Below are 25547 nucleotides of genomic sequence, written 5' to 3'. Positions count from 1 at the left end.
TCACTGCTGCTGCACAGTATGGCAAGACAGTATTGTACTGCATACTGATAGTTTAGGAAAAGATCAAACTTCAAAGTACAGTTTTACTGAATGCTTATCACTTTTGCACTATAACAAAGTTGAAAAATCCTAAGTCAAACCATCATAAATCAGGCCATCTGTACTTTATTTATGTTAATTAGTTACCTCTCTATAATGTTGTGAATATATTCTATTACCCATATTTTACAAACCAGGAAATGAAAGCACAGAGAAGTTTACTGGGTTAGATGTTAGATAGACTAGGTTTCGGTCTTTGGCCACAGCAGGGAATGACTAGCTTAGTGCTTTCAACAAGCGGGGAAACTGATGGGAGTGGCCTAAGAGATCTTGCATATTAGTCATCTGAGGATCCTGTAACATTAGGTAGAATGCCTGTTTCTCCCACCTGGCATCTCTGTGATCCATTCTTGTATTCTTCCCCAAGTGAAGTATCACTAATAGGGGAAGGCTATATAACTTGGAAATGTTTACCAGGTTGATAACTATTGACCTAGATGATTCCTGGCCTCCCTGAGACCTAAGGAAAAAGATTCTATGCTGGGAGCAAAATGGGCTGAATAGCTAATGCTTTGTAAAGTTGAATTACAGTTTTTCTTGAATCAGAGAAGTGATTGGAATGAACAAGTATTGTGAGTTCAAGTTTGTGGCAAGTCATTTGTTGCATTTTTACAGTAGAAAATCATAAGCAGTTTCTGACTCATTAATTAACAGTTTTCTTACAAAGATCTCTTTAGTAAGAATGGTCCCTTAGTGTATAAAGCTGCAGCACTGGTGGCCTGGTTCCTCCTCACTACAGCTGAAGATGCTCTTACCATTTTTGATTCTACTGGAGTTTCACATTTGCTTTCTTCCCTACCACAGCTATCCCCTTTCTTCCCTTCCTCTTTCCCCTTTCTTCTCTGTTACTTAAGTATAGTCAGAATTGCATCAAAGGTAGATGTGTTTCTGTCACTGTAGCTAGAATTGAGAATGAGTTTGATATAGAGTAAATACGATACACTTGACTTTAGGGCTTATGATTTTATAAACATGATAACTTAGTAATGTGATATTAGGGAATTAAATCAGATTGTATGGGTACAACTGCAACCCCAAGGAAGCCTCTGGTTTGGTGGACAAAACACACACCTGTGAAACCTGAGAGATTTCCTTTTAAATGCTGACTCTGCCAATGTTTGGTTACACAACATTAAGAAAATCATATATTTTTAGCAAAAATTAACCTGGTATGGTGACAGGTAACTGTAATCCCAGCTACTTGGGAGGCTAAGGCAGGAGAATTGCTTGAGCCTGGGAGGTGGAACTACACGTGTGCACCACCATGCCCAGCTAATTTTTGTATGTTTTGTAGAGACAGAGTCTCACCATGTTGCCCAGGCTGGTATTGAACTCCTGGGCTCAAACGATCTACCCACCCAGGTCTCACAAAGTGCTAGGATTACAGGCGTGAGCCATGGTACTTAGCCCACTTTCCATTTTTCTGTTATATCACAAAAGCAACGAAAATGGCTCCACAGCAAGCAAACAAACAAACATTCTTAAATGTCTTTTGACACTTAGAACCTAGAAAGACAAAGATAGCCCACAAATAGACTTTTCTTGACACTTTCCATTAACACGTAAGCATGTATGGGTTAATCAGGTTAGCTAGTAACATGGAAGTGTTGAAATGTGAGACAGTAAAAAAAAAAAAAAATGTGGCAGGGGAAGGGAATTGAGCATTGAAAAAAAAAGTATTAGCATAGAATACAAACTGTCACCCTCACACTCATGCCTCGGGTGGTGAGAGAGACTGTGAGCCTGAGTCTAGTGTGTTAGACATTCATTATCCACTGATTCAAATTTTCTCTTTATAACTTTTCATATGATTAATATAGGGTTCAATAACAGAAGGTCACAAGGTGTTTTGGCTAAAAAAAAAATTCCCTCTGATACAGCATTCACGTTCTGATGAAATATTTTATTGGGTAGATAGAGTTTTTACCTGAATGCTGTAACTACAAGGGTTAAAGTTATTATTTAATTTATAAATAAATATTTATATATATATAAATAAAGTTATTATTTATTTACAGTCCACCTTGTTCTACAGAAGATTTAGAATAAACACTAAAGTAATTACCTGATTAGGCAAGCAAAAGCAAAAATAATCAAAATTTTATGAAACTAAGCTTTATATATGTATATAGACATTCATACACACATTAATCTATATATCTGTACATATTTGTATTTTAAACTTAAAATTTTGGGTTTGTATTTCATTCACTTAGTTTAGAAGCAATAAAATTTGATAAAGAAGAACTACTAATGAGATGATAAATTATTCTCTGTGATTTGAAGTAGATTATTTATGTAAAAAGTTGGCAGAGATAATGTTATAGTAGGGTGGGGAAATTTTAGGGTATAAGAACAGTTCATTTTGGCCAGGCGCGGTGGCTCACCCCTGTCATCCTAGCACTTTGGGAGGCCAAGGCGGGTGGATCAGCTGAGGTCGGGAGTTCAAGACCAGCCTGGCCAACATGATGAAACCCCATCTCCATTAAAAAAAAAAAAAAGAGAGAGAGAAAAATTAGCCGGGTACTGGTGCGCACCAGTAATCCCAGCTACTTGGGAGGCTGAGACAGGAGAATCGCTTGAGCCTGGGAGGCAGAGGTTGCAGTGAGCCAAGATGGCACCACTGCACTCCAGCCTGGGTGACAGAGTGAGACCCTGTCTCAAAAGAAAAAAAAAAAAAAAAAAAAAAGAACATTTCATCTTTTCTTCTTCTTCCTCTCAATACCCACAGACATTATGTTCCCACATTCTAGATGCCTACTGCCCAATACGATAGTCACTTGCTACATGTGACTAATGGATTCTTGAAATGTGGTTAGTCCAGCTGAGATGTACTGTAACTGTAAAATGCATACCATTTCTGCAACTTGTATGAAAATGTAAAATATCTCATTATTTTTGTATTAATTATATATTGAAATAATATTTTATATATACTAAGTAAAATAGGCTTATGAAAATTAATTTACCTGCTTATTTTTACTTTTTAAAAATGTGGCTACCAGAGTCTTAAAAATTACATATGTCCCTCTCATTCATTGCTTGCATTATATTCGAGTTGGAGAGTATTGGGCTAGACATGCAGTTCTAAGCCTAGAACTCCATGAAGGGTCATAAGCAAATGATGGAGTTAAAGAGAATCAGAACATTCCTGTTGTGGATTTGGTTGAGGCAAGCTTCTTGCTTGGTGGTAGAGTGGAAATAAATTTCCTCACTGTTATCGTACAGACCTGATTTAGTGAAAACACACTTTCACCAGCTCCAGGCCCATAGTGAGCTACATCGAGGAGGATGAAAGTGAGCCTAGGGCCGGGCGCTGTGGCTCAAGCCTGTAATCCCAGCACTTTGGGAGGCCGAGACGGGCGGATCACAAGGTCAGGAGATCGAGACCATCCTGGCTAACACGGTGAAACCACATCTCTACTAAAAATACAAAAAACTAGCCGGGCGAGGTGGCGGGCGCCTGTAGTCCCAGCTACTCAGGAGGCTGAGGCAGGAGAATGGCGTAAACCGAGGAGGCGGAGCTTGCAGTGAGCCGAGATCGCGCCACTGCACTCCAGCCTGGGTGACAGAGCAAGACTCCGTCTCAAAAAAAAAAAAAAAAAGTGAGCCTCATTTCTTTCCTACTGCACTGGGCATCTCCACAAAGGTGAAAGGAAAGTCCAGCAAGTAATCCCACCTCCAGTTTCTGCTTCCTACGTTAGAGGGTTTTTACTGTGCCAAAATACGATTATGTTTGTGTGTTATTGTTGTTTTTTTCATGCTATAGGGGGGGTGTTATTCCATTGGGTCAATATCTCTTCAAAGAACTTCTGGCTGTTGAAAGGAGATAGTCCTCCCTTTGCATTTGGGACACAATCGCATTATTTAGTGGAGAGGCAAGATAGTTTATTTCCTGTATCAGATCTGCCCTTGTTTGCTGGCTAGGTCACTTAACCTCTCTGAGCCTCAACTTTCTCATGTGTTCCAATTTGATGATTCTATGAAGCATATCGGGGCAGTTTTATGCTCATTTGTAACTTACTGTCTGCCTGTACCTATACCTATACCTAAATTTGCCCACCTACCTATTTTCTGCTTGTTCTAAATCTTAAAACCACAAAGACAGTGGGAATCTAATTCATTCAGAGCTTTTATGGTCGAGGAAAGCATGTCTAGTAGTCTCTTGTTAGCCCCCAATTCCCATTCTCCAAACTAGGCCTAAACTGGTTGCTATGGCAACGCAAGCCCTGGAAACTTGATATGTCTTCTTTAATACATCTTACTTTGAGAAACCTATAAAAACAATATTTCTATATGATGCCAGCATCCAATTCATTTTAATTTAAGGCTCATGCCAGTTAGAAAAAGAAAGATCCATCAAAATAATATTAAATATATATATATATACACACACACAAACCTTTAGGAAACAAGGCCCTAGATACCGTACAAAGTAAGAAAGCAACAGCTATATTAGAGAGATACCTGCAGAGCTGTCAATCTACAAGTGTTTGGCAGTGGGAAATTTTCTTGGCAAAGAGAAAAATCTCTGAGAGATTTAAAGATTCTATTGAAATTCACACTGTGAATTGCCGTTTCCCGCAAAGGACCCTTAAACTGAGACAGTGAATGAACGCAAGTCTCCCTAACTGGGCCAGTGCTGACAGCCTCGACACCACCCTTCATATTCGGCTGCCTCTCCTATCAGCCGCTGAGCGTGTGGCATCCCCAAAGGCCTGGCGAGAGGCAGGCAGGAGGTTATCTCAGGGCCTTGTGAACCCCCGGCTAGGCTACAAGCTAAGATGTTCGCTCAGATTCCCTCTGTGCTTCAAAAACATAATAATAATAAAATGGATTTCAAAATCACTTTAGGATTTAAAATCTAGTATATGTTCCATTTGAGTTCTCTGCACACCTGAAACTGCCTTCCTTTAATCACCTTTCACCAGCATTCAAATACCACTGGTGGGTTGACCAGCAAGATTGTTCTTCGTAGCTAATGCCACCTGAGTGGATTGCTTTTATTGCTTTTCTCATCAACTGTGTATTTTCAGCTCTCATCTGATTCCCTTCACTTACACACCCTTTGAGGTTTCAACTTTTGTTGGCTTTGATATATGTCTTTTTACTCCTATTTTGTTGTTCACAGTGTATTGGAAAGCACTAGATTGAGAACCCAGTCAAGAACAGATCTGGGTTCTGTGTCTTGATTTTCTGCATTCTCTATCCATGACCTTGAAAAAGAGTGTTTTGTTTCTTTCTCCCTCTGCTCAAGATTTAGGAAAGATTAGTGCAATATAAGTGATTCTATCTGACATGGTAATGAAATTGGGCAGGACTAAGTCTTTGCAGAGAGCCCCCTCATTTGGGATTAGGAGATCTGGTTACTATTGCTAGCCTCAAACCAAAATACAGATATGAAGCAAAAAATGAAGGACATGCTGGCATTTGAGATAATGTAAGAATGAATATATAAACTTTGCAGCTTATAATAGAGATTAAATTTAAGGCAGAATTATAAATAATACATGTGTAGATAGATTTAGATATATATATATATAAAATGTGTATAACATTTACATAAGATTTTACACATATAGTATTGTTAATGCTTTCATAGTTATTATTAAAAGGCATTGTTTAAAACAAAGGTATACTTTAAAGCCTCTCACTTGCTTGGCCAGAGTTCTTTAATTGAGGCTGAAAACTGGCAGGTACAATAATCCATGGTCCCGGGAAAAGGCAGATATGTTAGGTATCAGGGCTTTGTAGGTCATTAGTCACTTAGCGAGATATTCCATGCAAACCTCTAAGTCAGTATCCCTTACACATTTCTAAGCAGCACTCTAGAACTTCGTATCAGAATGACATCCCTGGTGACAGACATGTCTTATAGGCTATAGATTATGTCAAGATGTCTGTAGCCCACCCAACAGTTGCTGCAGGAATTGCCAGCTACCTCCCTCCACAAGAACAAATTACGAACACTCTAGAGACTTAATTTTTTTCTCTGTCATGCTTACTGAAAGGAAAGCAACATCCTGCTCAATATCAATAGTTCTATGCAAAATCTCTCCCTTTTGAAGTCTTTTTGAAAGTACAGAAGTTAAGTTTGTGTGTATGACAGACCTAATTATTTCCTTTTGCACTGTGATTGTTGAAGCATCTCATTTTCGGAATAGATATGTCTCTAAACAGTTGTCTCTAAAGTGAGTTTGCCAATCCTATATATGAAATATTATTTTTCCCATTATGTATCATTTAAATTAAGTTTAATTCAGCATACATTTTCTGAGGGCCTATTATATGCCCAGTACTGTGCTTAACATATAGGCTTTGGAGATGAATGAGCTGCAGCTGTTGCCTTCAAGAAGCTAGCAATCTAGCTAGTGAATCAGACCTCTCAGAAATTAACTCTGGAAGAATGTGATGCATGCTATAATGGTTGGATGAAAAAAATATAGAAGCAAAAAATAAAGATTAATTAATCCTCCTTGGATGGGTCAGGGAAAGCTTCACAGAAATTAACTGGATCTGGGCTTTGAAAGATGTTGTAAGATTTTTTCAAGAGTGAAGAGTTGGAGGAGTGTGGTCCAGGCAAAAAGACTGCAGAAGTCACAAAAGGCACAAAGACAAATTGTAGAGAGTGTTCATGGAATGGAAAAATTATAAAAAATAAAAGAAAAAAGTGCTGTGTCTGCACTGTATGGTAGAGGATTCACAGAATAGTGGAAAAGTACTAAGTGGCCATATTCTGAGCATCCTTGCTGTGTCCTATTAGCTGGCACCCAATGAATCTTTTAAGATGTGAGATGTCATATTAGATTGTTTTTAGAAACATAAGTCTGATGGCATATGGAGAATGCAGCAGATGAGGGAAGAGATTGAAACCAGAGAAACTAATGTAGTGATGTTGTGGATGTAAGCTAAAGACAGGAATGGCAGCAGGGATGGGACTGGAGAATGAGAGGCAAGAGCCATTTTAGAAGCAGTGTGGAGAGGACCTGGTGACTGGCTTTGTGAGTAAAAGAGAGACAGGCAAGGAGCGACTTCTTCAAGATTTCCTGGCTAGAATGACTGGGAGGATGATGACTTTTTGACAGAAATTTAAAACACTGGAGGATGGAATAATCAGAGAGAAAAGATACTTATTTTAGCTATGGATATTTGCAGTTTGAGATGTTTGTGAAACACCCAAGTAAGAGGTCCAGTAAGAAGGTATAAACTTCATGAGAGAAGTGAGGACTAAAGACACAAATTTAAAAATCATCAGCATCAGCACGTAGGTGAGAGTTGCAACTCTGGTAACAAATGGCATTACTAAGGATGATCTTCTCGTAAGGTAAAAAGAGATAAAGACTTCCAGAACTCTGGTGTATACACCACCCTTTAAGGAGCAGGTAGAGAAAGAGGAGGAGGGAATATGATGTAAAACAATAAACAAAAATATAAACACTCAGAAAAAGTGGATCATTGAAGTCAGTTAAGGAGAGCATATCACAAAACTAGAATGCAAGGGAAGTGGAATTTGTTTTGTATTTTGCTGGATCCAGCCTAGGTAACCAAAGCAGTGCAAATTCAAGGGAGAGGAATGGCTCAGGAGAATCAAAACTTGGCTTCTATTTTTCAGTCTACCACTTGTTCTCTGTGGGATCTTAGAAAATGGCATAACCAGGCCGGGCGCGGTGGCTCAAGCCTGTAATCCCAGCACTTTGGGAGGCCGAGGCGGGTGGATCGCGAGGTCAGGAGATCGAGACCATCCGGGCTAACATGGTGAAACCCCGTCTCTACTAAAAATACAAAAAACTAGCCGGGCGTGGTGGCGGGCGCCTGTAGTCCCAGCTACTCGGAGGCTGAGGCAGGAGAATGGCGTGAACCTGGGAGGCGGAGCTTGCAGTGAGCCGAGATCGCGCCACTGCACTCCAGCCCCTGGGTGACACAGCGCGAGACTCCGTCTCAAAAAAAAAAAAAAAAAAAGAAAATGGCATAACCTTTCTGAGCCTCGGTTTCCTCTTCTGTAAAGAAGAGTTTGTTATGCAAATGATTTTTTAAATCTACATACAGCACAAGGAAAAGGTGGCACACAGAATAGGCAGCTGACAAATGGTAGTTCCTCCCAGTACCAGGCAAACAGCAGAGGTCATGGTGTGAAGCAGGTGAGTCTGAGCATCGTGGTCAGGGAAGTACTGCAGCAAGAATCCTGGTAGGAAACCTAAGCTCTTTGGGGTTTCAGTTTAGGCAGTAAGCTCGAAAGGTTGCTGCTTTTGCTTATAGCTGTTGAGGGAGCCTTCTAGTCAATCTGTTCCCAGAAACTGGGACATTTGTTGACCTTATGAGCCAGAGTGCATGCTTATGTCAATACCTGCAAAAGTTGTTGAAATAAGTCAGTAGATATGATTGAGACACTAAGTGCTTCGTATTGGGCTAGGTACTGGGGACACAGTGAAGTTAAGGAGTTAAGGTAGTGTTGTCATTGAAGAACTTAGGAGCTAGTAAAGATGTGAATACATAAAACAGTTAGGAAATTATGCTAGGCCCAGTGGTTCGATGTTATAGGGAATTAGGAATGTGGAGTAGGCGAGTGAGAAATAGGAGGTAGTCTGAAGGCTGCCTTAGACTTGAAGAAGCAGTTTTCCAAAAGTTCAGAAGAAAAGGTCTGTGTCTCGCCAACTCAGAGACATTAAAATGGAAGACCAAATGGGAGAGTTTTAAAATTCATATTCTATACCTACAATCACAAATTCCCAGTGAAGCGGAAAATGAAGGCACCAAAAGAAACTAAAATGGCAGATTTCCCTTTAGAAGGCACTGTTTCCAGTTTACCTGTCAGAACCTCCTCTTGCCCTGATACTAAGGTCCAGCCAGCTGCCTTGAGTTTCCCTCTGTCCAAAGATTCTGAGGCAATGAGCCTTATGCAGTTCTGAATAAGCCTGAGTGGATGCAGCTGAGAGAGATTAGTGTTTTACAGTGCACTTCGCAGCACTTGAGAACAGGCAGGACATTCGCATCACACGGGAAGCAGACCCACATCCATGCCACTGGGTGCTCAGGCCCACTGAAAGCAAAATGCCAGGCAGGCCACCTTGAATACCTCCTATGTCAACTCACCTACGAGGTCCTGAGGTCACTGAGGATAAATTTAGTTCCCATTTTATGACACAAGTTATCTGAGGGTCAGATACCCGGGATTTATGAGCCTTATGAGGATTAGCAAATGTACATACCCCTAGAGGATGTAATAATTAGGTGATGAAGCAAGCAATAGTTTGAATCTTTGCTTCATGACATTCTAATTTTGCTACTTTAGAAAAAAATTGTCCGCTTTTTCAAAGCTCAGTTTCTTCATTATGTCTTTCCTTATATAAAACTTCATCGTGGGTTTATATAGGGGTGAAAAATGTATTTGAAGGTGCCTAGCACAGAGCTTGGCATATGGTAGTTGCTTAATAAATATTCATTGACTCTGAATCTGAAATAATTCTTCCAAGATCTTAATATGCTGACATTTGCTGTCTGGCTCATGTGTCCATCTAAAATGCCAATGAATCCCAAATCTCAATTTCCAGCCAAGACTTCTCTCAGACATCCAGATTCATATATTTCACTGCCTACTTAATATCTCTGTTGGGTTGTCTTCATAAATACTTCAAACTTAAAATATCAAAACCTGAACTCCCAATGTTCCCCCTAAACTTTCTCGTTCCTTATGTGTTCCCATCACAGTTGGTGGCAAGTCTCTCCTTCCAGTTGTCTAGCCCTAACCTCTCAGAATGGCCTGGCTCCTCTCTTCCCCTCACATCCTACGTGTGAGGGAGCCCACCACATCTTGCGGCTGTCCCTTCAGTATACGTCCATCATTTGACCACCTCTCTCTACTTTTATTGCTATAAGCTTTTTCAGAGCTACTGTGAACGCCAGTCTGTAGTACTGCAAGGACTTCCTAATGAGGTTCTTAGCTTTCTATAGTTATTCTCAACAGAGCATCCAGAGTGATTCAATGAAATTTGTAAGAATATGAATTAATCATTTTAGGTCATAATGCAAGTTCATAAATGTGTGCTCTGTATTCTGCTTTCTTTTTGTCATTTGGTGAAGGTCATCAATTAGTGAACAGAGAGAAAGACGGAAGCCAAAGTAGCATGGGTGAGATTTGAGAAAAGAGGCAATATAACTACAATTGAATGTTGGAGAAAATGAAGGGGCATGAAGGTTAAAAAAGGATCACTGAATCTGGCTACTATGGAGTTACCAATGACAGTGAAGAATGCAGTCTCAAAGGAGAAGTGAAAAGACACCATTTTTGAATGTTTACAGGCTATGTGACCAGAAATGGAAAAATGAACCATTGGTAAAATGTTTCTCTACTTTGGTGGTGAAGGGCAATGGCAAAAATGTGATGACAGTTCAAACATTCTCTGAATGAGCTGGGTCACTAATTTTCATAAAAATTGTGACGATGAATAAATGCCAGGAGGTCAGAACTCTCCAGGCTTTGTCTCCTACCCCATGCTCCAGAGGATTTTATCTGTGTTTTATCCTGTTCTCTTTTTGTGTTTTTATGCCATGGTGGGATGGCATGTGGTTCAGTTCATCCCTCAAATTACCTTGTTCCATTTTGTGCGACATGTTTACAAGTTGAGTATTCCTCATTCAAACTGCTTGGAAACAGAAATATTTCAGATTTTAGAATTTTTCAAATTTTATAATATCTGCACTATACATAAACATTCCCTAATCGAGGAATCCAAAATCTAAAATACTCCAGTGAACATTTCATTTGAACATGTCAGTTCTCACAAAGTTTCTGATTTTAGAGCATTTCAAATTTGGAATTTTCGAATTAGGGATAATCAACCTGTATTAGGTCCATCCACTATGCTTCACTTAATTCCACACTTCAGCACCTGTAACTAGTCCAGGCACCCAAGACTTCAGTCCTTGTCCAGTGCCTTAGACTCCTGGTAGTGGGATCATTCAGTTAGGAGGGAGTTAAAATAATTATTCATATTTTATCTTTTGCGAAAATGAAAGCAAAAGAAAGTAGCTAGGAAAACCGGACAGAATGAAGATGCAGGAAAGAGCAAGTTATTGATAGATGATGACAGAGGAAGTGGGGGATGGGATCAGGAATTCAGGTAGAAAATGCACTTTTCCCAAGTGAGAAATTTAGTTCATTCTGGTGTTTGAGCATGAACTACAGCAGGGAAGGTGGCTCATGATGACCCCTTGGTTAAATCTCCAGGGTCCCTCCAGCTACCAGACCACTTCTTCAGGACCATGCAGCTACTGCTTTGACTTTTCTCTTTCACTCTCCCTCCTTCCAAATACCTGACTCAAGCTTGGCTGACTGTACTGTGGCTCAGCTTGTTCTTCTAATTGGAAGCAGGAGGTTACCAAAGTCCCAGGTCCAGCAACACAGACGTTTTTTGTAGTTTGTGTTTGCTATGCCATTAGTGGCAGCTTCAAGCTGAGGCAAAGGCATTCTGGAGTCATTGTTCCTCTCCTAGAAATATTTCAAACCTGGGCAGAGGTGAGATTATGATATCTTTCTTCCCTACCCCCAAAGCAAAGACTTCTTTTTACATAAACTGAGCTTCAGACAAAGAAAACTAAACAAAGAACAACAATAACTCCCCTTGGCGGCTACTCCCAGACCATTTTATTGCCAGGCCATTATCTAAAGCCGCCTTTGATTATAAAATAGCTTTCAAGTTGAAACCTTTTTTTTTTTCATTTTTCTCTTCCTTCATTAAGCGATTGTTGCTGCCAATATAATTTTAGTTCTGGACACACATCTACAAAAGACGCTTGAGTTTCCTTGTCCTCTCTTCTCAAGGAGCACTTCCAGTAAATGCCATAATTAAAATGCAGAAATTAGTCCCATCAGACATGATCATATCTCAAAATTCAAGTTCAAAGGCACTATGCTTTGAGAATTAGAAATTGTTTTTCTTGCTACTGTGTACTTCTCTATCAAATTTTTGTTGTGATTTATAGTTTACATCAAAATATAAGCCTCACCGTATTGTAAGCAACTTTGAACAAGGTTAACTTTTTTTGTTTTTTGTTTTTTGTGGGTTTTTTTTGGAATGCCCACAATATTTTATGTGTGGTACATTTCTAGTAATTGGATTGAATGTTTTTTTCATTCGTAGAAAAGATCTACTTCTCCTGAAAAATCCTCCAGGCATTGGCTGTCCCATTGATAAAGTCTAGTGACCCTGGGCATGAAACTACTTTTCTTTTCCCTGCACTGTTATGCTTACCTGGATACAGAAGCCTTACTAACATGAAAAAGTTGCCCCATTTGACTAAGTTCTTCATTAGCTTACATGCAACTGGACATTTGTTGCTGTCTTCTGAGAGGCAATGCTATTGCCATGAAACCTCAGTGCAATATTGAATCAATATAAACTCTGCATTTGCTGAATTTATAGTTCCAGTTGTGTGTTTGTGATAATAAAGACACTCAGCTCTTGGAAATGCTTTAGACTCTTGATTCTGTTCTAATAGTTGTGAGGTGGATGATTACTGGCAGAGACTCATTTTTCATTTTCTCTGTGAAAATATAATAGAGGAAGGACAACTTTATAGAGATATGCTATAGAATAAATGCAGGAAATATCAAGGACAATTGAGGTAACAGGATATGTACAAGGTGTGGCAAGATAAAGAGTGGGGGAATGGATAGAGATTCTGCAGAAATAGCCACAGAACTCTCAGTTGAGCCAACATGCTTCATATACGATGGCTCTGGGTAGTCAGAAAATGTTTTCTTTCATAAAAATTTCCCAATATAAACATTAGAGAAAATATATGAGGTCTGGCAAAGGTATTTCTCACATTTCTTTAATTCAGAACTCTAGTTAAGCTTGTGACCAGAACATTAAAAAAATATTAGTTTAGAAAATTAATGCTTTAAACAAGATTATTAGGGAAACTTCTGTAAATTATTTAAAAAATTGTTTATAAGGATTTTAACATATTCATAAAATGGAAATTCAACTCCTGTTTATAAATGAGGCTTCTCTATGCAATAAACCAAATTCAAGATCTGTAATGTGAAAATACTTTAGTAGTCACTAGTTGAATTATTATAAGTTCTTATAGACTGGAGCTGCCTTTCATTTTAAGGACATGTCTAATTTCGACACGATCTGATTTTGATGAGCTTCCCCTCCTGAGGTCAAATTCATGATTCTTAATGTTTTTCCCCATTATCATCAACTTAATTATCAATTAATACTTATCAATGTCACTAATATCCATGTCATTGCTCATTTGTTTACCAAAGGGAACTTGATATGGCTCATCACATTTAAAACTGATTTCGGAGTATGTACAGATATTAAGGGTTTTAACTGATGTTGAGTATTGAATGTTTCTATTTTTTAAAATGTGGTATTAATTGGAAGATATTTATTTTGTGGCTTCTCCTTAACCCACTGACATTTAAAAATAACATTATTAACTTTTGAAACATTGTGTGTCTGTGTTGTGTTCAGTTATACCCATCCTAGATAGATAGACAGATAGATAGATAGATAGATAGATAGATAGATAGATAGATAGATAGATAGAGAAAGATATATTTTAGGGCTGTGTTTTCCAGTTATTAAATTTTAACGAGTAATTTTTTAAAAATTGGGTTACATTTACACAGTGATATACTATGCAACAATGAGAACAATCTATGACTACATGCAATAATATGAATTAATTGCGCAACCTAATATTGAGCAAAATAAGCCAGCTTCCATTTCTTTTAAGTACATAAAAGACAAAATTAATATAAGCTGCTAGAAGTCAGAAGAGAAGGATAATGACTGTAAACAAACATGAGGGAGCTTCTGAGTGAAGTAATGTGCTGTTTCCATATCTGGTACTAATTCAAATAGATATGTTAAATTTGTGGGAATTCATCAAGTGGTACAATTATGATCTTTGCACTTTTGTGTATATTATGCTTTAATGAAAACATTTAAAATGTAATTTTAGTAGAAATATAAAGATTTCTGATCCTGTAGCCTCAGTCAGGTCCCTAGAAATTTCCTCAGATGCTGCCAGGAATCAGAAAAATAAGAAATAAAATATAGTTTTTAAATGTGCCTGTTTCATGTGTCTGGAGACTTGCTAGAGAAAATAGTTTATACATCTAATAGATGTTGTGAAGCAAAAATAGAAATATATTCCAATTGTCTCTTGCCATCAAACCTTGATTATTTTGACCTCGCTCATCTAAAATGAGGTTATATCCCCTCAAATGTGCATCTTTTCTATTAAAATGTATTCACTAAGAAAAATTTAATTATCAGATTTAATTAATATTTTCTCATTACTTTTGAAGAATCGAGACAGTTTGTTGGATTGAAAAGAAAAAAATACCTTGCATAAATATAATTAACATAGTTATATATACATAAGCTTATCATTTATAATCATTTCATATGCGTATAACCTGTTATATGTTAAACTTGGTTTTGACCTAATTCCAGCCTTGGTTTGGTATTTGTTTTTAATCCCAAGCATCATAAATTATTCCTTTACATGACCACATTAATTGAGTTCTCTTTACTTAAGGGATAAGACTGGGTTGGGCAGTTTGAAGACCAAAGTCTTTATTTAGAACTAGAGCAAGGACTACGGAGAAAACAGTTACGCTACTGACATCTCATACATATCTCAGTACCAGTGTCCTGTCTCTGAGAGCATCGTTGAAGAAAGACCGAGCTAAATTTGTTAAATAAGTACACTCAAAGAGAGAATATTTGACATTTGCTCCTAGTGGCTAGCCCCGAAAGTTACTTTAAATTTTAAATAGGTCGCGGAATATCAAATATCTTTGGAAAACAAATTTTCCACAGATTCTTCACTCAGATGTGCTAACTTAGGGGATGCTACGCTTGTCATTTAGCTAAGAGAGGCTGCTTCCCAACAAGATTTGCTCCATACCCTAGCTACAAGGCTTCCATTCAAGCCTCCACTCATCTCCACCAGTGCTCAAGGGGGATCAAGTAAGAAACTTGCAAATAGTCTGTAATCCCTAAATCTTTCGGTAATCTCTATATGCCAAATCTCACACTTAAGATCGCTTCAGGAATTAGAATACTTGTGTCTCTCGTGTATCCATTGTGTTGATCGGCTGGCTGGTTTTGCATGAAGTAATAATCTCAAAAAATTAATTTTACCAACAAATAAAATAATGAATAACTATATAGTTATTATGTTTTAGTTAAATGGCAGTCATTTAGAAGCACTGGGGCCTATATCAGAATCATATTTCCAGATCCAGACCTGAAATCTTATAAATACATGAAGATGTCTTGTTGAAAAGAAAGTTTCTATTTCCTGCAATTATATTGATACTGATTTTTTTTTTGCTATTATATTTGTTACTAAAATTTAGCTATTATCCTAGTGACTCAAATAAATGTCCATAAGACACATGAACTAATAATACAATTTCATAAATTGCAAAGGTTTAGGTCAATGTATTGTCTTAAACTTTCAGTTATTAAATGATTTGGCATTTATATAATTTAAACATTTAAAATGTAATTTTGGTAGAAATATAAAGATTCCTGATATCGTAACCTCAGTCAGGTTCCTTAGGTGCTATCCAAGTTTCTGACAGAATTTAAGTATTTTCTTTAATGCAAGTGAATTTTCATCCCATTTAGGTCACCTATGCTATCAATATCTCAAATAAAGCAAAAATGAAAAAGTGAAAAAAGGAAAAGACAATTATTTATTAATTTATTTTATTTCTTCCTTGATAGTTTATTATCTAGGCCAAACTCTGAAGGGAATTAGAAGTAGGTCCAGCTTCCTCGAGGTCTGATTTTTCTGTAATTACACAATCTTTATCCTTGGTTCTAGGTTGCAACTCTGAGACTCTCACTTAAGGCTCAGGTAGTACTCCATGTTTCCAACATCTCTGGGCTTATACAAAACCACTGTGGTGTGAGAAGTTAATAAGAAACATATGCCAATTTAAAAAATTAAATTAAAAACTGTAAACGAAAAACTTAAGAAACATAATACCTGTTAAAGTGCTACCTCAAAACAGCTCCCTGACGAGGATCTTAATGTGGTTTTATGATACCAATGGTTTAAACAAAAATTTTAAACCAAGTTTTAGGTACCTTAAAACCTAATAGGAAAATATTTATAATGCAGGAAACTTTTCAAGCAACAGAGATCACATCATGTAGATAGCTGGTTTCTGCCTATGGCTACAGTCAATCCAGTTTATTAAAAATTTAATCTTAATCTTATTCATCATCATTAACTCCAGCAATTGGCCAATATATTTAAATGAAACAAATTTGAAGATTTAGAAGCAATGACAGTTCTTCATGACACCACGAATAATATTTGCAGTTTAAGAAAATTTGTGTCTGCCACATTTACAGGGAATAAAAATGTCATGAGCCAGATCATTTCATATAAAGTATTTTCTGTCATCCTGAACCCAAAGACTTGCAGTGGCTTAACCCAAAGACTTGCAGTGGCTTCATAGAGAAAATAAATTAAAGTTTATCATCAACAAATGAAAGCATTATCCTCAATCTTTTAATGAGTCCTTCACACAAATTGAGATTTCAATGAGACCCTATCTCTAAAAATATAAAATACACTTTTTAAGTATTCTCCTGTGAAATGCTTTTGACATGTGCTCTGGATGGGCTGACTGCTAGACTAATGCTTGTGTGGGAAGAATGGCATGTTTCACCTGTTTATTTCTCTGAGGTTTCCATTTTGACTTTCTCTCTTATGCTCTGGTTAATGGGTACTTAAAATGAAGTGTTACCCATTTTGCTTTATTACTTTAATTTCTTTGAAAGTGAGTTCTATTCCTTCTCTATTTCCAGTTCAAAGGCACCACAGAGCCTTAATAATCTTCAAATGTATTTGGGTAGCTAATTAATTTAATGATCTCATCAACTTAAAAAATAGCAAGTAAAAGTAAGTGATCTTGAGACTAATTAACAGGGCAATGATGGGAGAGGAGAGAATTATACAAAATAGATGACAGTGCCCTTATTTCTGTCAAAATTTTCATGGAAAAAATGTAATCACTATTTTGCCTTTGTTATTTGTAGCTTGAAATGTACTCTCTATATACATTACATTTTATCTTAGCAGTTGAAAATAATTTATAAATGTAACATTATCTGTCCTCTTTACATCTCAATAAACTAGAAAGAAAATTTTTGCAATGAGAGTTGGCAGACAGAAAACAGAGTCAAAGGTGGGTGCATAGCAGTTTAATGATGGCCAAGGAATGATTAATATGGAAGTGATAGTGCTTTCCTAAATGAGATCAATAGTGAACATAAAGAGACTATTTTATCCTTCTACAAATGTCTATGCTTTTATTTCAAACTATGTTGATATGATACATTAAAATGGATATAAATGTCCTTTATTTAATGCATGATTATTCTTAGCACATTTTTACCATGAGACTTCAGTGGTATATACTAAGAGTTGGGGGCTGAAAGTGTCTTCCTCTGAGAGCAAGAGTATTTTATCACTGGCTCTGTTTTTAATTAACTACTACATGTTTATAATAAAAATTTGACCAACTTTTTGTTGATTTTACAATTGTTTTCAAATTATTGGCAACTAATCCCCTTATTCTTGGCCCCTGGGGGAGAGTCATCCTACTATGTTGCCCTTGGCCCATCATGGACAAGGCTGACATTTCTTGAGGTGCCAAGTAATCCTGTGAGAAAGGGGATATTGTCTGTATTTTACAGATGGTAACACAGGTAGAAAATGTTAATTGGCACAACATCTTGTATCTTATAAGTTGTGAAAGGAAGCAATCTGATTTCAGACCCCACTCGGGAGTGCCACATTCTGCTGTCTATATAAACATATAGTGTACTCACTGTGTTGTAGCATATTCAGCTAAGGTTAGCCTTATTTTCCATTTTCCTTGTGAATTGATAGTTTTCAAGTTATGTGCATATTTCAAAGCTAAATTACAAATTGTAGTACATCAGTATAGGTTTACACATTTGATTTGACTGATTTTCTCATTTTTTTTTACATCATTTAATGAAATTCCTTATGGACTTACATTTTCTATCACCAACTCATTAGTATGGTAAATTGAGTACAGTATACACTGCATCAGGCTCATATAATCAAGCTCTTTTGTCAGATGAGGTCAGGTGGTCTTAAAGTTTGAAACTACCCCAACAAATACTTCAGTGATACCAACAAGCAGTCATTTTATTGGTCAGATATTTGCCATTAACTTGTAAGAGTTGTCATCTTGTCTTCCGAATCAGGCTTTAGGGCACACGTAGAGGGAGGAAAACGGTTTGTTGGAGCTTCTGGTATATAGTAGTTTCACAGATGTATTCAACTATATTCTGAGGTTTTCATTACTTATTCAACCATTATTGCAACTAGAGGGGCTATTGCTGAGGAGGTTTTGTCACAGTCTCAGTTTAGTGAGGCATAAATCTAGTACTTGAACAATTATTTCAAGTTCATATATAGTAAAGGAAATGCAGGAGTTTAAGAATCATCATTTTTTGTTATAAACTTGGTTTCTGTCAAATTGTATCTGTGCTACCATGTACCAGTTTATATCATTTCAGTTGCTATTTTCATGATATCATTATCATCATCATCAATGTCGTTAATACCCTTTCTATACGCTTTAAATTCTGTTTCTATTTTGTATTTCAGGAGATATTTTAAGATGTCTTGAAAATCTAAAATTTAAAAAAATACTCTAAATAAAAGCTTTAAGTGCCTTTCTAGTTGGTTATATGGGTACTTAGGTGGTTTAAAAAAAACTTAGAAATTGCCATTCAAATGAATATTAGTTTATGCATTTAACATTTAATGAGCACTTCCTGTGAACCAATAATATATTAGGTCTTACATATAGAGACAAAGATAGAATATTTGCGCAGAGCTCACAGGTAGTGAAGTAGAGAGAAACCAGTACACAGAAATTAAATATGGCATGGTAAGTGCTCTTATAGGACCAAGCAGCAGAAAGGTTTTTGGATACTAAGACCACAAATTCAAAATGTCCTGGATTATCTATTGATGTTATAATCATGACAGAAGAAAAAAAAATATTTCCCATTTGTCCATTAGGTATGGTCTTACAGTTTTCTTGCTACAAAGGGCAGAGTATAGGGTCCTTTAGCCTTACCTATAACCAAGGCTGAGGTCTAGATCAGCAGTGAAACATCTCATGTATTCCTCTTAGAACTCCTACTGATGCACTTAATAGCATCTGCATTCAGTTGTCTAGAAAGTGAAACCTGGGAGTGAAGAGTATAAAAGTAGAGTGGAATTATAACAGCAATATTAGCAGAGGAGAGAGAAGACAATGAAACCATCAAATGGTCTGCCAACTCCATGTACATGGAAGAGCAAATACTGCCCAGTATCACTACTTTCTACAACATGTTTCTTTCCCTCTCTGCAGGAAGAGTAGATAAGACCATTGGCTTTAGCAACTTACTATTTGAGAAACTGAGAGTCTTTCCCTTCCATATTTATAATACTAGAATGAGTATGTTTTTTTACCTAAGTGATGGAATGATAGTTACTTTTTGCCTTTAGATGGTACTTGAAGTCATCTTTACCTGTGGAATAAACACTATGCAATACTTGGAGCCAAAGGCCTGGGACCATTAAAATAGAAGTCATTGTTGCTTCCCTAAGCACTTTTCCTTTTTCTTTCTTTCTTTTATTTTTTCTTTTCCTTTTCTTTTCTTTTTTTTTTTCTTTTTTTTTTTTTTTTTTTTTTTTTTTTTTGACATAGTCTTGCTCTGTTGCCTAGGCTGGAGTGCAATGGTGCGATCCCAGCTCACTGCAACCTCCACCTCCCAGATTCAAGCAATTCTCCTATCTCAGCTTCCGGAATAGCTGAGATTACAGGCGCCTGCCACCACGCCCAGAAAATTTTTGTATTTTTAGTCAAAATGGGGTTTCACCGTGTTGGCTAGGCTGGTCTCAAACTCCTGACCTCAAGTGATCTGCCCGTCTCGGCCTCCCAAAATGCTGGGATTGCAGGTGTGAGCCACCACACCTGTTGTTTCTCCTTTCAAATTTTACCCCATCAGCAAGACTTGTCCCAGGATTGTTCATGGTAAAGACTATTTGTATAGCACACTTCTACTCCAGTATTGACATTTTAGCACAGAAATAAGCCATCTACAAGCATATTATTGTAACAACTAGAATTCTAGCTAATTTTAAATATCTAAAATTTTTTAATGCTTTAGATATCCCAGAGTTGATTTTTGATTGTCTATTGACAGTTTTTTTAAAGCATATGTACCCCACTTATATTTTTCCAGACTTTATGAACACATTTTCCTTCTATTTCTTTACCACCACTATAATGCAAAAGGTAAGAAAAATGAGATTTCATCCTGGTCCTTGATGCCAAACATAATAAGTTTCCAAAATGATCCAGATGTTCTAATGATGTTCCACTGTCCATTTTCACTTTGATTATAAACATAGATCAGGTTTTATGCCCTGAACCTATGTATCATTACCTTACTTTAACTTAAATTTCTTGACATTTCATTATATGAAGTATTATTTTTTTGTCACCACAGTTCCATTTCACAGTATTGGGATTCTAAACAACTAGCAGAACGGAGATATATCACCATGAAAGTAGGCCATAAATAGGTTTGTGTTCATGGTGGACTATTATAAAAAGCAATTGTGTAGATATATGGCCAATATTGCTATAGTCATAGTGTAGGCAGACCTCCTAATATTCAATTTGAAATGATTTTTTTCTTTTCTTAATCCTAAGACTGCTGATATCAGTCTCATATAATATCTTTTTTCATAATACTGAGCATCGATTTTCTATATTTTTAATTGAATGCTGAGTCACCATCATTTTGCAGCAGGTGCTAGGTATACCACATAGAAGATTTGCATGCTATGTATCTGGTGGATATTACTTCTTTGGCTGTGCAGCTATCACAGAGAATGTAGTTGTTCATAGGATACCATTAGAGAATGTCTTGTGAACTAACCATGTGTATCAGAGTTTAGAAACCACACAGTGACTCCAGAAATACAGGTCACTTCAGAGCATGATATGAATGTATTGCAAAGTGATATAAATTTCCTTTTTTTTTCAGCCACTACTGAATATTAATTTCTTTCCCCTGCAGCTCTTTTACCTCTGTCCTCTGATTTCCCCACAGCTTCTAACAACCTCCAATGTTAAAGTGGGGGAGAAAGTACATTTGTATTTATGTTTATGGCAGAATGTGCCTACATTATTATGTATAAATATAGAGACATTTAATATTCATAGTAGTACACACAGAGACATTTGCATATTCTTTGCTGCAGCCTCTGCTAAACACTCTAGCTTACTTTAAAACCTGGCTGATGTAGCTTAATGTGACTTCTCAGGTGACAAGAATCTCAGCAGGTTGTTGAGAAATATTTGTCTAAAATGTTTTCCTTCTAGAGGGGCTGAGGTACTATTATTTTTGGCCATCCCATCTGATCCTATTCTTTCAAATTATCCCAGTGGTACCCATTGGGTCAATGTAGGCACATTGATGAGTGCTGGAAAATAATTATAATTTTACCATCTTCTAACTGTGTTCGCCCTCAGGACAAGTGGTAAAATACCACCTCCGCCAGCCCTGACATCCATCATTGTAATGAGCTACAAAATCAATCTGTAATTGACAAAAGCATTTTTAATCAAAGTATGAGGCATTTAGAGTCTCCAGATACTGCCTTTTTGTCTTACGTCAGTATTTACTTTATAGCAGGATGGGAGATATTTGATTTTGTTCAAGAGCGTGAGCTATTACTGCAAAGGAACACAGATACGCTTTTCAGAAATTCCTCCCACCCACCTCCCCTCCTACCCCCACAAACATAAGACAACATAATCCCTGAGTTCTGTCACAAAACATCAAGTTGAGAAGCTCATGCTTTCCTATTTTAGAGGGAAGAAAGGCTTGTATTTTGTGAATGATTCTGCCAGTGCTTTCTGCCAATTGTCTCTTTACAACAAATTACTACTCTTTGACTTAAGCTACCACCATATATGCAGAAACTGTAATCCAGAAGGCTACTTTTCTTGGCCCCTCCTTCCGGTTACTTGGCTTTGTTTAGGCATCACAAAACATTCCTTTTAGTAGTACTGGTTTTCCTTGGTCCCCAAGGCATAATGATATTTGGACATTTTAGATAACTACCCATGAAAAGTTTTAATATGTTTCCAAGTGGCAGTAATTATAGCCAAAGGCAACATATTTATGGGTACATGCAATGATTTTCTGGGCATGAGTTCTTATGTTTTTATGGGATGTGTTCCAGATATTTAGTGTCAACTCTTCAGTTTGGGAACCACATTAGTATCATCTGTTGGAAAGCAAAATTCTTGGATACTGAACCATGCCCAGAATCTCCTGGATACTTTGGCCTTACTGTTTATATATGCAAGAGAAGCTACCTCACTATCTGGACACAGAGAACAATGTATTTTCAAGGAAAATTATCCAAAGGTTGCAATAATAGCTGCACCACAATTTATATAATCTGATGTTCTCATGTATGGATGTTATGGTTAATATTGTGTGTGTGTGTGTGTGTTTGTGTGTGTGTGTGTGTGTGTGTGTTGTAAGTCTGAGCTGGCAACTTAAAATCTTATCTAAATGATTTTAACATTCCTAGAAACTTAAATTAAATATTTTAAACATTTATCCTTTTTTTTACTTCTTACTTTGTTCTTCTACTTTGATGTTAAGTTCTGGGGATACGTGTGCAGGTTTGTAACGTGAGTAAATTGTACATCACTGAGGCTTGGTGTATGAATGGGCATTTTAGATATCTTCACATTTTAGATACCATCACTCAGGTAGTGAAGATAGTACCTGATAGGTAGCCTTCCAACCCACAGTCCTCTCCCACCACCCTCTTCCTTCAAGCAGTCCCTAGTGTCTATATGGTACCTACACACTGTGGAATACTATGCAACCATTAAAAAAGGACAAATTGGTTTCATTTGCCGCAATATGGATGCAGCTGGAGGCCATTATCCTAAGCAAACTAACACATGAACAGAAACCTAAGTATGGCTTGTTCTCACCTATAGGTGGGAATTAAATATTGAATACACTGATTTTTTAAGAATATATTACCTCTATGTAAACTAATAAACATTGCTTATAATGTAATATTTAAGAAGTGCTTACTCAATGTCAAGCACTGTGATGAGTACATTATGACTATCACCACATACAATTTTCTCAACAATTCTATGAGCTAGATCTTACCATTGTTCCCACTTCATAGGCATGGAAACTGAGGATTAGAGAAGTGATATAATTTGTTCAAGGTCACATAGCTTAGAAGCAGTGAAAATATGATTGAACACAGGTTATCTGACTCCAAGACCCAAACTTTTATCTCCTACTTTGATAAAGGATTAGTAGACATATCACCTCATGTTATTCATCATGCTACACATTTTTATTGGTTTCAAGAAAGCCCATTCTCAGTTATACGTTTTCTTGACTTTTGTTCATAGAAACACTGCCCAATTTACTTAAATTTATTTTCAGTTTGCTTAAACTTGTACAGATAGCAGTAAAGAAACCACTTTGTATCCTTGGTTTTAGTTGGGTTTTACCATCTAAGAGATAAATATTAAATATTAAAATTAGAACTGTGTTGCCGGTGCAGGTATACTAATGGATCTATTTTGGGTCTATCGATGCTTTTGCTTAGAAGAAAAGTCATGTTAATGAAAAATCATGGCCGGGCACGGTGGCTCACACCTGTAATCCCCGCACTTTGGGAGGCTGAGGTAGGCAGATCACGAGGTAAGGAGATCAAGACCATCCTTGCCAACATACTGAAACCCTATCTCTACTAAAATACAAAAAAGTAGCTGGGCATGGTGGTGCTCACCTGTAGTCCCAGTTACTTGAGCGGCTGAGGCAGGGGAATGGTTTGAACCTAGGAAGTGGAGGTTGCAGTGAGCCAAGATGGTGCCACTGCACTCCGGCCTGGCGACAGAGCATGATTCTGTCTCAAAAAAAAAAAAAAAAGAAAAATCACATTAGACTAATAAAACTTAACTTTTCCTTGGAAAGAGCAGTTGTTAAAGGGGAGTAGATATGAAAGTAGAGTTGCAGTATAGAACACCCTTACTCTGATAGCTATCCCCTAACATGTTTGGGAGCAGTTTGGTGAGTTCTTAAATGAAAAATGAGATTCAGTATGTCCTTCAGTCTATATGTCTATGAAATACACTTAGTAGCAAAGATGGCAGCTTTTGCCTGGAAGTTCATGTTGCATAACACCTTGTTCTCACTGACATAGCTATTGCTTATTAATAGAGAAATGTTATTATTAAACATATGTTATTTTGTTGAGTATGTCTTGTCAGTACAGCATGGGCAATTTGCACATAGTTATCCACACTTAAAAATTCCTAACTCCTGAACATTCACCATAGTAACAGATAGCACATTCTCACGTTGATGAATACTTATTTATTCTGATACTGTGATTAAGATAAAAAATATGCCTTTATAGCATTTGATGCACATTTGGAAAAGCATTGATTGACCCAAATGCATGTCACTTGCTAATTAGTATTTAAAAGAATTCCATGGTGTATATGCACCACATTTTCCTTATCCAGTCTATCATTGATGGGCATTTGTGTTGGTTCCATGTCCTTGCTGTTGTGAATTGTGCTGCAATGAACATATGTGTGTGTGTGTCTTTATAATAGAACAATTTATATTCCCTTGGGTATATACCCAGTAATGAGATTGCTGGGTCGAATGGTAGTTCTGTATTTATGTCTTTGAACAATTGCCAGTCTTCCACAATGGTTGAACTAATTTACACTTCTACCAACAGTGTAAGTGTTCCTTTTTCTCCACAACCTCACCAGCATCTGTTATTTTTCGACTTTTTAAAAATAGGCATTCTGACTAGTGTGAGACAGTGTCTCATTGAGATTTTGATTTGCATTTCTCTAATGATCAGTGACGTTGAGCTTTTTTTCACATGATTGTTGGCTGCAGGTATATCTTCTTTTGAGAAGTGCCTTTTCATGTCCTTTGCCCTCTTTTAACTGAGGTTTTTTTTTTTTTTTTTTCTTGTAAATTTGTTTAAGTTCCTTATAGATGCTGGGTATTAGACCTTTGTCAGACGCATAGTTTGCAAAAAATTTCTCCCATTCCGCAGGTTGTCTGTTTTATCTGTTGATAGTTTCTTTTGCTGTGCAGAAGCTCTTTAATTAGATCCCATTTGTCAATTTTTACTTTTGTTGCAATTGTTTTTGGTGTCTTCATCATGAAATCTTTGCCTGTGCCTATATCCTGAGTGGTATTTGCCAAAGTTGTCTTCCAGGGTTTTTATAGTTTTGGATTTTACATTTAAGTCTTTAATCCATCTTGAGTTAA

At 37.0% G+C, this 25547-nt stretch overlaps 1 long non-coding RNA gene across 1 annotated transcript in view; it reads left to right on the top strand.

The window, feature by feature from the left end:
- LOC101017435 overlaps positions 1 to 25547 on the top strand; it is a 664168-nt gene that overhangs the window by 513031 nt on the left and 125590 nt on the right. The window lies entirely within an intron of this gene.

The sequence above is a fragment of the Papio anubis genome, chromosome 2 (assembly GCF_008728515.1).
Source record: "Papio anubis isolate 15944 chromosome 2, Panubis1.0, whole genome shotgun sequence".
Lineage (NCBI taxonomy): Eukaryota > Metazoa > Chordata > Mammalia > Primates > Cercopithecidae > Papio > Papio anubis.
The sequence above is the reverse complement of the archived record's forward strand: the minus strand, read 5'-3'. Positions and strand labels throughout refer to the sequence as shown.